The sequence below is a fragment of the Mastomys coucha genome, unplaced genomic scaffold (assembly GCF_008632895.1).
Source record: "Mastomys coucha isolate ucsf_1 unplaced genomic scaffold, UCSF_Mcou_1 pScaffold15, whole genome shotgun sequence".
NCBI classification, from domain to species: Eukaryota; Metazoa; Chordata; class Mammalia; order Rodentia; family Muridae; genus Mastomys; species Mastomys coucha.
This window is the reverse complement of record NW_022196897.1, coordinates 107,680,681-107,691,136: the sequence shown is the minus strand read 5'-3', so window position 1 is coordinate 107,691,136 and position 10,456 is coordinate 107,680,681. Positions and strand designations below refer to the sequence as shown.

The window sequence follows — 10,456 nt, the reverse complement described above, 5'->3', positions numbered from 1 at the left end:
AATGGCTTTTCCCTTTCTCCCCCTCTGGGCTGCTAAGACTGGCAATGTGCCTGCCTAGGGGAAGCTTTCTTTTCTTTTCTCTTCTCTTCTTTTCTAACTCTATGAAATTGTCCACTTTGAATAAACACTGGCTTCACTTCATTTTCAAACTTTTCCTACCTTTAACGTAATTGACAGAGAAAATGGACTGATTGCTGCCCCCCTAAATAATATCAGAGTGACTGCTCCTTCCTCCTCGGTCATCCAAGCAAAAGAGCAGCAGTTTTGACCAGGTCAGCTGTGCCTGGCTGGAAGCAACCATCATGATTGACCATTGCTGTTCTCTCAAAGAAGGGATAGGCCGGCCAGTGGTGGCACACACCTTTAATCCCAGCACTTGGGAGGCAGAGGCAGGAGGATTTCTGAGTTCAAGGCCAGCCTCAGCTACAGAGTGAGTTCCAGGACAGCCAAGGCTACACAGAGAAACCCTGTCTCAGAAAAGAAAAGAAGAAGAAGAAGAAGAAGAAGAAGAAGAAGAAGAAGAAGAAGAAGAAGAAGAAGAAGAAGAAGAAGAAGGAGGAGGAGGAGGAGGGATGGGTAGGGAGGGTCGCTGGACTCTCCCTGAGATGCCAGCCACTCTTCCTGGCCACCTGCCTGTCATTCTGCTCTAATTGCATTTGACCTCGGGTCTCCAGAGACAATACAGTTTACATGCTGGGGGAGATTGACAAAAGGGGACTTCGTCTATAGGACTTCAGGAAGAAGTCCTCTTGCTGAGTGAAGACTTTCTAATGTGGCCACTTTATAGTCACCTATCATAACCCCTTACTCAGACTCTGTAAGCCCAAAGCCTTCTAGTTCCTGGGGGCGGGGGGGACCTTTGATAGAACTCACTTTGGTGTGTTATTGGGACCTTAGAGAGAGAGGTAGACATGGAAGGAACGCTTGCAGCTCTCCCAACCCCTATGCTGGGTGCAGCTCACGGGGACAGGTCTAGCAAAGCCAACCCAGGAACAGCTGCCACCGTCCTGGTGACTGCTCTGCTGGGTTTGGTGACACTCATTTGCTAGATACATAACTGTTCACACAAAGCCTGATGGGTTTTCACATTCACCTACTGTATTTTGTTCAGAACACTTGTAAGGTACAAGCTGTCCTGTTATGTGGCTTTAAACTCACCAAATCTCATAAAGTGCTGGGAGACCCAGGGAAATTACAGCATGCAAGGATGGGTTTTGTTGTCTTTTGTGTGTTTGGGGATTTGGGGGGAGGGGGTTGCAATGAAGTCTTAATTTTCTACACTGTTCAGTAAGTAGTTCTTGATGGATTGTGAGTGAAGGGAACCAATCCCATTACAAGGCCCATCTTTCCCCAAGAATGTTTCCTGACTTGCTTTGCCACCCCAGAGCCCCCAAAGCCCCTGGGAGGAGCTGGAGAACCTCATTTTTCTCTGGGTCCTTTCTTGACAGCCATACAGTCACTATCACATGTTCAAGAGCTAGGTTGAAAATTCACTTCCATTTGGCCTAGTGCCAAATAATAGATCCTAATTTTTGGAGCTTGGGGTTTTTTTTAAGAGCACACAAAACAACAGTGACCATGAGAACTAGTCCCTTCAGTATGATAGTTTCTTTCATTTGAACCCAAAATGGCTCGGTTTGCTTTCCTACCTACCAGACTCTAACCCCTAATTTTTGCATTGTTTCTATAACTCCTATACCCTCCACGGTGAAATCTTAAGTTGTTTGATGTTTTTAAAAGACTAAAATATGATTTAACCACTGAATTAGGAAAATGAAAGTACCTCGCAGAAATAATAACAGAAGCAAGATACCTTAACCGACACCAGCTGTGCATTCTCTAGCGTTTCTGAGAATTAACCAAGCATTATAATGCCTTCATCATCTCATACGGGGATGTATGAGAATTAACCAGGCATAACAACGACTTCACCATTACTAAAAATGGCGCCCTTGCCGTGCCATTGCTGCCACAATGCCGTGACTCGGATTCGAACCGAGGTTGCTGCGGCCACAACGCAGAGTACTAACCACTATACGATCACGGCGAGCTACCGGAACGCCACATCACATCGTGTGGCCAGTGCGGCCCTTGAGACAGGGACGATCAATCTCTATGTTGGTGTACTTCAATGGCCTCCAGATGACCTGAACGACTGGCCACAGGCTTCTTGAGTTTCTACTTGGATTGGAAACGCACCACAAGAAGACGGCCTTGAAAATGCCTGGCAAGCCCAGTGTGGTGGCGCTTGGAAACCTAAAACTCGGGACGTTAGAGGCCAGGCTGCCCGAATCGGAGCCTGACTCAAATGAAAAGGAAAAAAAAGAAGGCAAAAAAAGAGGCCCTGTCCGCCGCCGTTACCAGGGCTGCGAAGCTGGGGGCTTCTTGCGGCCAGCGCACGGATCTAGCCAGGGAAACCAAAGCGCCTGCGCACATTCAGAAGTCCCGCCGGTGATAGGTGGAAACAAATGCCAGCAACCCAATGACGTCAAAGGAGGCGGGGCATCCAATACAGAAGAGATCAAGTAAGGAGCCCTGACCCTAGGTTCCCGGTAGCTCGCCGTGATCGTATAGTGGTTAGTACTCTGCGTTGTGGCCGCAGCAACCTCGGTTCGAATCCGAGTCACGGCATTGTGGCAACAATGGCACGGCAAGGGAGCTGTGTTTTGTTATTCCATTTTAATGCGTAACATTCTAGAAAATGGACCTCAAAATAAGTGACAGTTGAGAAGAGGGTTTATACCAGCGCGGGCTAAATTAAACTGCAGAAGCACACAGGCTTCCAGTACGTTATGGGGATAATATTTGCACCCAAAGGACAGAGAACTGCGTCAGCCAGAAAAATGCAATGGACGTATGTAACTTTTCATAAAAATACATTTGTTTTTCCTTAATCTCCTATACATACTTTTTACAATTTTCCATCAAAGCCCTGAAGAAGACGTTGACGTGACGAAAAGAAGAGGCTCCGCAGAGGGTGTAACCTCTGAGATAGCTGTTACAAGTAGAATGGGAATCTGTCAAGGAGCAATTTAATGTGCAAAGGGTTGAACACAGTCATGAAAAGGCACTGTCGTGATTCCTCTCCTAAGCGTTCTCCCTGGGTCATTTTCAGGACCTGCCCGCTCGCACAGCGCTCTGGGGCTTGGCTTGGCTGACAGCTAGCGCTCCTCCTCCAGAACCTGTTGAGTGAATAAATGGGCGCCAGTCGCTGGGGGGAGAGAAACGACACTGGGAGGAAAAGCAGGCGGATGTCCTGCAATCGGGGACGTGGAAGGATTTAGTGGGCGTTTAGCGAGATCGCTGGTGGCTCTGCGGGGGAGGGTAAAAAGGTGGCCCCTTTGAACTCACTTGTCAGAAACCACTGGCTCATCCTTGGTTTAGCCAAATATCACCGCCTCTGTGTGGAAGCCGTCACCGGGCTAGGCGCCATGTGGGTGGGAGCGCTGATGGACAAGAAGAAAACCGGACCGAGTCCCAGTTGCCTCTCAGTGGGGTCAGAAGTGGGCGCAAAACCGAGCGGGAGCGTTAAGAAGAGAGGATTTAGCTGTCCAAGAGTGGGAGAGGCGGCAAGGAAGAGAGAAGTCACGGGGGCGGAAAGCCGACGCTGACAGGCACTCAGTTGAGTTCTGTCCACACAGCTAACTCAGTACCGAGGGCATCTGCACTCTCAGCAAGGGTCCCCATCGGTCGCTGCAAGGGGTCGGGGAGATCCGCAGCCGGGAGACCCAATGGGGAACGCCCCTGCAGGCCAGAGAGCTCTGCAGTCCACTGGTACGGTTCCAGGCACGGGAGACCGGCTTCCCCACGACAGTCACCCCGGGTCCCCGGATGCTCGGGTCGTCTCCGGCCAACCCCCAACACCTCTAGCCAGCGGCTACTTTGCCCCCAGACTACCGAACCAAAGTGAAGCCTAGTTAGCGCCGAGAGCTCAATGCGCCTGCGCCTCGCAGGCTCTGCTGGGTTGGAGTCCCGCCCAGCACATGGGTCATTTAGTGACGCAGGAAGTGGGAAGGCCTATGAGTATTGAAGAGAATATTCAGAAGAGAAATATTACAGGTCCCTGGTAGCTCGCCGTGATCGTATAGTGGTTAGTACTCTGCGTTGTGGCCGCAGCAACCTCGGTTCGAATCCGAGTCACGGCATTGTGGCAACAATGGCACGGCAAGGGGTTCCTGTCTTTTTGCGATTTTTCCATGTTTTCACAAGATCCACGGGGTTTGTTGTTTTGTTTTTTTTTTTTTGTTCTGTTTTGTTTTGCTTTCCTCTCCCTTTGAAAATTGAGCTATCCTAACGATCGCTGCATCTAAGAATTCTCTAGCGCTCTGACTACGGCTTCAGATCGAACAGTTTCTAATCCCTTCCTTCTGAAGAACCGTTGTCTAAGCCATTCAACACGATAGAAACAGCGCCCCTGTGACCTTGGAGGAATTTCCCGCACCTCCGATTTTTAATTTTAAAAATCGCGTCGTTCGTTTGTAATTAATGACTGCATGTGCCCAAGTCTAACCGAAAGGTTTCTTCTCATTCTTCACGTCATCCATTAATTGTTGCCATTTTCCAGTGCCATTATCTTGCCACGATAGTCCTAAAGTAACAGATACTTATGTATCCATACGTATGAAGATATTCCTCTTCTTACATAAAATACCGACACCTCCAACTCCCCAAAAAAATATCATATGAGAACAGAATACAAGGTAGGGGACAGATTTACCTAAGTGGGTAAGAGTACACACACTGAGGGAATCTCCATCCATCTCAAGGCCTGTTTTCCTTGCATCCCCCGCCTCCCGTCCCTCCTGCCCATCTAGTGCGAGTAGGGGGCAGTTTGGTGTGGTAAAACAAAAGAAAGAGATGATCCGTTAAGACCCGAATTTGGATACTAGAAGAACAAATTGTCTCGGCAGTCTACTTGAAAGCCCTCCACTCTCGTCTCTTATTGCCAAGAAAGATATAATTGAAGTCACTAAAGTTAAAAAAACACAAGCGCATTGCAGTTAGGATTCCCTGAGTCCTTTTTGTTGCGCCTTTTACTCTAGCTTTTGTTTTTGTTGCTTTCATTGTTTTAGGCTTTTGTTTTTGTTTTGGGGATGGGGGTTGTTTTTTGGTTTGGGTTTGGGTTTGGGTTTTTTTGTTGGGGTTTTTTTGTTTTGTTTTGTTTTGTTGTTTTGTTGTTTTGTTGTTTTGTTTTTTGGTTTTTGGTTTTTGGTTTTTGGTTTTTGGTTTTTCGAGACAGGGTTTCTCTGTGTAGTCCTGGCTATCCTGGGACTTCCTGGTACCTCACTTTGTAGACCAGGCTGGCCTGACCCTGATCAGAAATCCGCCTGCCTCTGCCTCCCAAGTGCTAGAATTAAAGGCATGCGCCACCACTGCCCAGCTTGTTTTTGTTTTTAAGATCTTTTAAAAATATTTGTTTTGTTTTATATACATTAGAATTTTGCATACACACACACATATATATACTATACACAATATATATATATATATTTCGTACCCAGGAAGGTCAAAAGAAGTTGGCAGACACCCTATAACTGGAGAGCTAGGACTGAACCTGGACCCTCTGCAAGGGCAGCATGATCTTCTAACCCCTAAGCCATCTCTTCAGTAGCTCACTGTAATTCTGCGTCAGCCTTCCCAGTGCTGGGATTATAGCTGTGCACTACCATTCGGATGTACTGACTAAATCTTGACTATGATTGTGCTCCAAATACACACAGCCCCACCTAAAATTTTTGGTTGGGGGCGGGTTTTGTTTTGTTTTGTTTAGAGGCAATCCCATGTAGCTAAGGCTGGCCTTGAACTCACTTGGCTGTCAAAGTTGCCGTGGGATTCTCCTGCCCCAACCTCCCAAGTACTGAGATTGCAGGACAATACTACCATATCTAGCTCCATAAATGAATATTTGAACAGGGGGCTTTTTGGCTTTCTGGCTTCTGCCTTCCCCCCAGGATCTTGCTTTGTTCCATAGCTAGGCTAGCCTCAAGCTCAGTTCTTGAGCTTCTAGAGTAGTTGAAATTACAGATACACATAAGTAAGTGTGCCTAGCTCCAGGGGATTTCTTATGGTCTATAAATGAGTGGCAAGGTTTGCTTTGTGACTGCAAGATTTAGCTTTATGCTGGGTTCTTACAGTATGAATCATATTATTTTCATATTAAAGAGATAGTCTGTGGTTCTACAAAAAAGAAAATGGTGCCCTCCTATTTTTCCAGTCACATAAAGTCCTCTCCTCTTTCCCTTCCTCTCTTTACTCCCTTCCTCTTTGCCTTTCTTTTTTTTTTTTTTTTTTTTTTTTTTTTTTTTTTTTTTTTCCCTCAGCCTTCAAACAAGACAGTAAGAAAAGGAGCAAAAGTTGGTGATAAAAGTTTGGAGCTCTGATGAAATCCTAAGACATCTGACTGTGAATTCATTTGAAGGCACCCTAGCCAATCATCTTTGGATACTTGTTCTTGGTGAGAATCTAAGCCCAGTGTGCCAGACTTTCTGATGTTTGGGGAGATGACAGGAACTTGGAGTTAATTTTAAACACTGGAAGTTGATTTAATTTTTTAAACAGTGAGTTAACCAATTAGGCTAACAGAATGTAGGCTAAACAGAAAATGGTACAATGAGGAAAAGAAGTTCTGTGACTAAGAGTGACTTGGGTTTGATCCTTAGCACCCACACATCTAAAACAGGATCCAACAGCCTCTTCTTGCACACAAGTGGTACACAGACATACAAGCAAGCAAAACACCCATATGTATTTTTTTAAGTTGGTACAAATGGAACTCAGTCTCAATTCCATTTTGTTAATGAATAACAAAACATGTCCTTGAGAAAGAGAAAAGATTCTGAGGTCAAGTAAAAAAGTATGTAGGCACCTCTCACCTCTCAAGAAGGCTCTCTCTCATTGGCCAAATTGGAAGAATTTGGGCATCAAACTGAATTATGATCTAATGATGAGAATAGGTTATATAGCACACAGAGATTTTTTTTTTAAAGATTTGTTTGTTTGTTTGTTTGTTTGTTGAGAGAGAGACAGAGAGAGAGAGAGAGAGAGAGAGAGAGAGAGAGAGAGAGAGAGAGAGAGGTGTACTTGCCTATGGAGGCCAGAAGACAGTGTCAGATGCCCGGGAGCTGGAGTTACACATAACTGTGAGCCTCCTGACATAGGTCTTGGGAATCGAACTCAATCCTCTGGAAGAGCATCAAGTGCTCTTTACTACAGAGCCTGAAAAAAAATGGTGGTTTGGTTTGGTTTGGTTTGGTTTGGTTTGGTTTGGTTTGGTTTGGTTTTAATGTGTGTGGGTCTCTCACTTGCATGTATTTCTGTGCCCCATGTGCATGCCTGGTACCTGTGAAGGCCAGAAGAGGGCATGAGATCCTCTGGAACTAGAGTCACAAAGGGTCAAAAGCTTCCATATGGCCACTGGGATCTGAACCCAGGTTCTCTGGAGAGTAACTGGTGATCCTAATGATGATGCCATCTCTTCAGCCCCTGAAAAAAGTAGTAGTAGTAGTAGTAGTAGTAGTAGTAGTAGTAGTTGTTGTTGTTGTTGTTTTAATAGGATCTCACTGTGTAGCTTTGGCTGGTCTGCCTGCCTCTGCTTCCAGAATGATGTGATCAAAGGTGCATGAGAGCCATCACATTCAGGTTGAAAAATGGTTTAATATATCTGTTTTATGTGAATGTCTATGTGTGCCTGAGTGTATGTGCACCATGTGTGTGCAGGAGCCCTCGGAGGCCAGAAGAGGACATCAGGTCTCCTGGAACTGGAGTTCATAGGCGGCTGTTAGTTATCATGTGCTTACTGACAATTGAATCCAGGTCCTCTATGAAAGCAACAAGTGCTCTTAGCTGCTGAGCCAACCCTTACCCTTGTGAATACTGTCTGCATACCATACTGGGCCCCACCTCTACTCCTTTGCTTGACTCTCAATGCCTCCTGGATTGGAATGCACTTCACCCTTTATTTCATCTATCCAAATCTTGAGGGAGCATAGAAAGGCTGAGAAATACATGATGGCATAGGAGAACAGAAGGTTTTCCTCACTCCAGAGTCTGATCGAAGCTTCTAAAGGTTCCTACCACTGAGGCTAATAACAGTGTAAGTTCAATTCCTGGAAGACTTGTAGAAGGAGAGAAGCAACTCTAACCTACACATACACATACACTTTTTAAAAAATGTTAAAAAAAAATTCCAACACAAAGCCTGCTCTGCCTGCCTGCCTGCTGCCTGCCTGCGTGCCTGCTCTGCCTGCTGCCTGCCTTCCTGCCTGCCTGCCTGCCTTCCTGCCTGCCTGCTTACCTGCTCTGCCTGCCTGCTGCCTTCCTGCCTGCCTGCCTGCCTGCCTTTGTATGCTCCTGGTCATACATAGATGTTTTATGCTGAAATAATAGCAAGCTTAAGTTCTGGATGTATATGACCTTATTCGTTCTCTCCAAAGAATCGTTAACAGGGTCGCTCGCTTTGCTATAGTAGAGTTATCCTACATCCCTGTGTCCTAGTGAGCTACACTTTTACCCTATCAATTATAGTCTTATCAGGGACCCCTAAAGAAGCACCTTGTGGTCTCATTTGGGTTTCTTAGCAACTCTTTGAATGTGATAACTTCAAAACCCTCTAAAAATCCTATATATGATGACTGTAAAACAAAACAAAACAAAAAAACCAAACAAACAAAAACATAAAAAGCAGTGAGCTCGACTCTTGAGGCACCTACCTCAGCCTGTAGGCACACTTGGGGATGTCCTGCTTCTTCAGCTCTTCTTTGAAGCCTACACTCATGATTTTGGGTGTGTCTTATCTTTCTACTGGAAGCTTCTCTTTCTCTTAGCATTTATCTTTAAGCCTGTATTAAAATATCTTTTAAAATATTTATTTTTTATGTGTGCAACTAGTTTTGCTTGCATTTGTGTGTGTGTGCATGTGTGTGCGCACACACACACACACACACACACACACACACACACAATTCCACAGAAACTAGAAGGTATGGGATCCCCTGGAGCTGGACTTGCCTGCGGTGGGTGCTGGGACCAAAGTCAGTCCTCTGGAAGAGCAGTAAGTGCTCTTAACTACTGAGTCATCTCTTCAGCTCCCACTTTTTTGGTTTTTGAGACAGTCTCCCAAGATGAATTAGAATTCATTAAGGGACTCCTCCTGCTATAGCCTCTGAGAGCTAGACTATAGGCATGTCCACCACATTTACAGGATTTTGTCTCCTGCCTCTACCTTCAAAATGCTAGGATTAAAGTGGTGTGCCACCATGCCCAGCATTACAGGTTTGTTTTTGTTTTGCGGGACAGAGATTCAGGCAGCCCAGGCTGGCCTCAAACTCAAGAAAACATCCTCGAACTCTTGATCCTGTGGCTTCAACCTCCCGATTACTAGGATTAGGGTCATGCGTTATGTATTAGTTACAGTTCTATTGCTATGAAGAGACACCACGACTAAGGCAACTTATAGAAGAAAGCATTCAATTGAGGACTTACTTAAAGTTTCAGAGGGTTAGTCCATTATCATCATGGCAGAGAGCGTGGTGGCTGGCAGGCAGGCAGACATGTTGCTGGAGAAATAAGTAGTTCAGAGCTTTATATCCTGATCCACCAGCTGAGTAGAGAGGAGGTGGGTGGAGACTAGGCCTGTAATGGGTTTTTGAATCCTCAAAGACCACCCTCAGTGACACATCTCCTCCAACAAGGCCATACCTCCCAATCCTTCTCAACAAACACACGGAGACCATTCTCATTCAAACCACCACCACCAGCACTAGCAGCAGCAGCAGCAGCACCACCACCACCACCACCACCATCACTACCACCGTCGTTTTGTAATTTTTAAGCAAATACCACTAGTGTGGTGGCTCACTTGGAAAAGCTTGAACAACAGGATTGCCAGAGTCTGAATGTAGGCCTGACTGCAAAGTGACTACCGGGCTAGTTAGAGCCACAAAGCAAGGGCTGAGTGCTATCATTCATCACTCGTAATTTGCATAGCAACAACTCCTAGCAATCTTTCCAGGATAGGACCAGGGCGTGGTCTTGGCCCTAGAGCTGGCTAGATCCCTGGCTGTTGACTCCAATCCAATGCCTTTCCCGTCCTCTCCCACTGGGTGAGTGTGGAGACCTTCTATGGGTTCACTAGAATATCCTCAGGAACCTGTTATCTCTTATGCTCGCTGCTGCATCATTAGTTAATATTTTAAACTGTACATTGTGGAGTGCAAACCTCCTACTTTCTCTATTATATACCCTGTGAAGTGAAAGTTCTCAGTGTCTTTGACAGGCCTGCTGTCCAATGTGTAATTGGAGTACAACAGCACTTTTATCACCTGGGGGTTCCCCAGCTAGACCTGAAAAAATGACAATCTACAATGTAACAAGACACCCCCCACCCAGATCAAGGGTCACATTACTGTTTGAGAATACATGACATTAGAATTTGCATACGGCAGGAATTTAACATAGT

The 10,456-nt window shown here is 45.8% G+C and overlaps 3 non-coding genes across 3 annotated transcripts; 2 read left to right on the top strand and 1 right to left on the bottom strand.

Moving 5' to 3' along the window:
• Nucleotides 1–1,975: 1,975 nt before the first annotated feature.
• Nucleotides 1,976–2,047, bottom strand: Trnah-gug. Its single transcript has one exon. It is a non-coding gene; the product is annotated as a tRNA-His (tRNA).
• Nucleotides 2,048–2,559: 512 nt separating this feature from the next.
• Trnah-gug lies at nucleotides 2,560–2,631 on the top strand. Its single transcript has one exon. It is a non-coding gene; the product is annotated as a tRNA-His (tRNA).
• Nucleotides 2,632–4,073: 1,442 nt separating this feature from the next.
• Nucleotides 4,074–4,145, top strand: Trnah-gug. The gene has a single exon. It is a non-coding gene; the product is annotated as a tRNA-His (tRNA).
• Nucleotides 4,146–10,456: the final 6,311 nt, after the last annotated feature.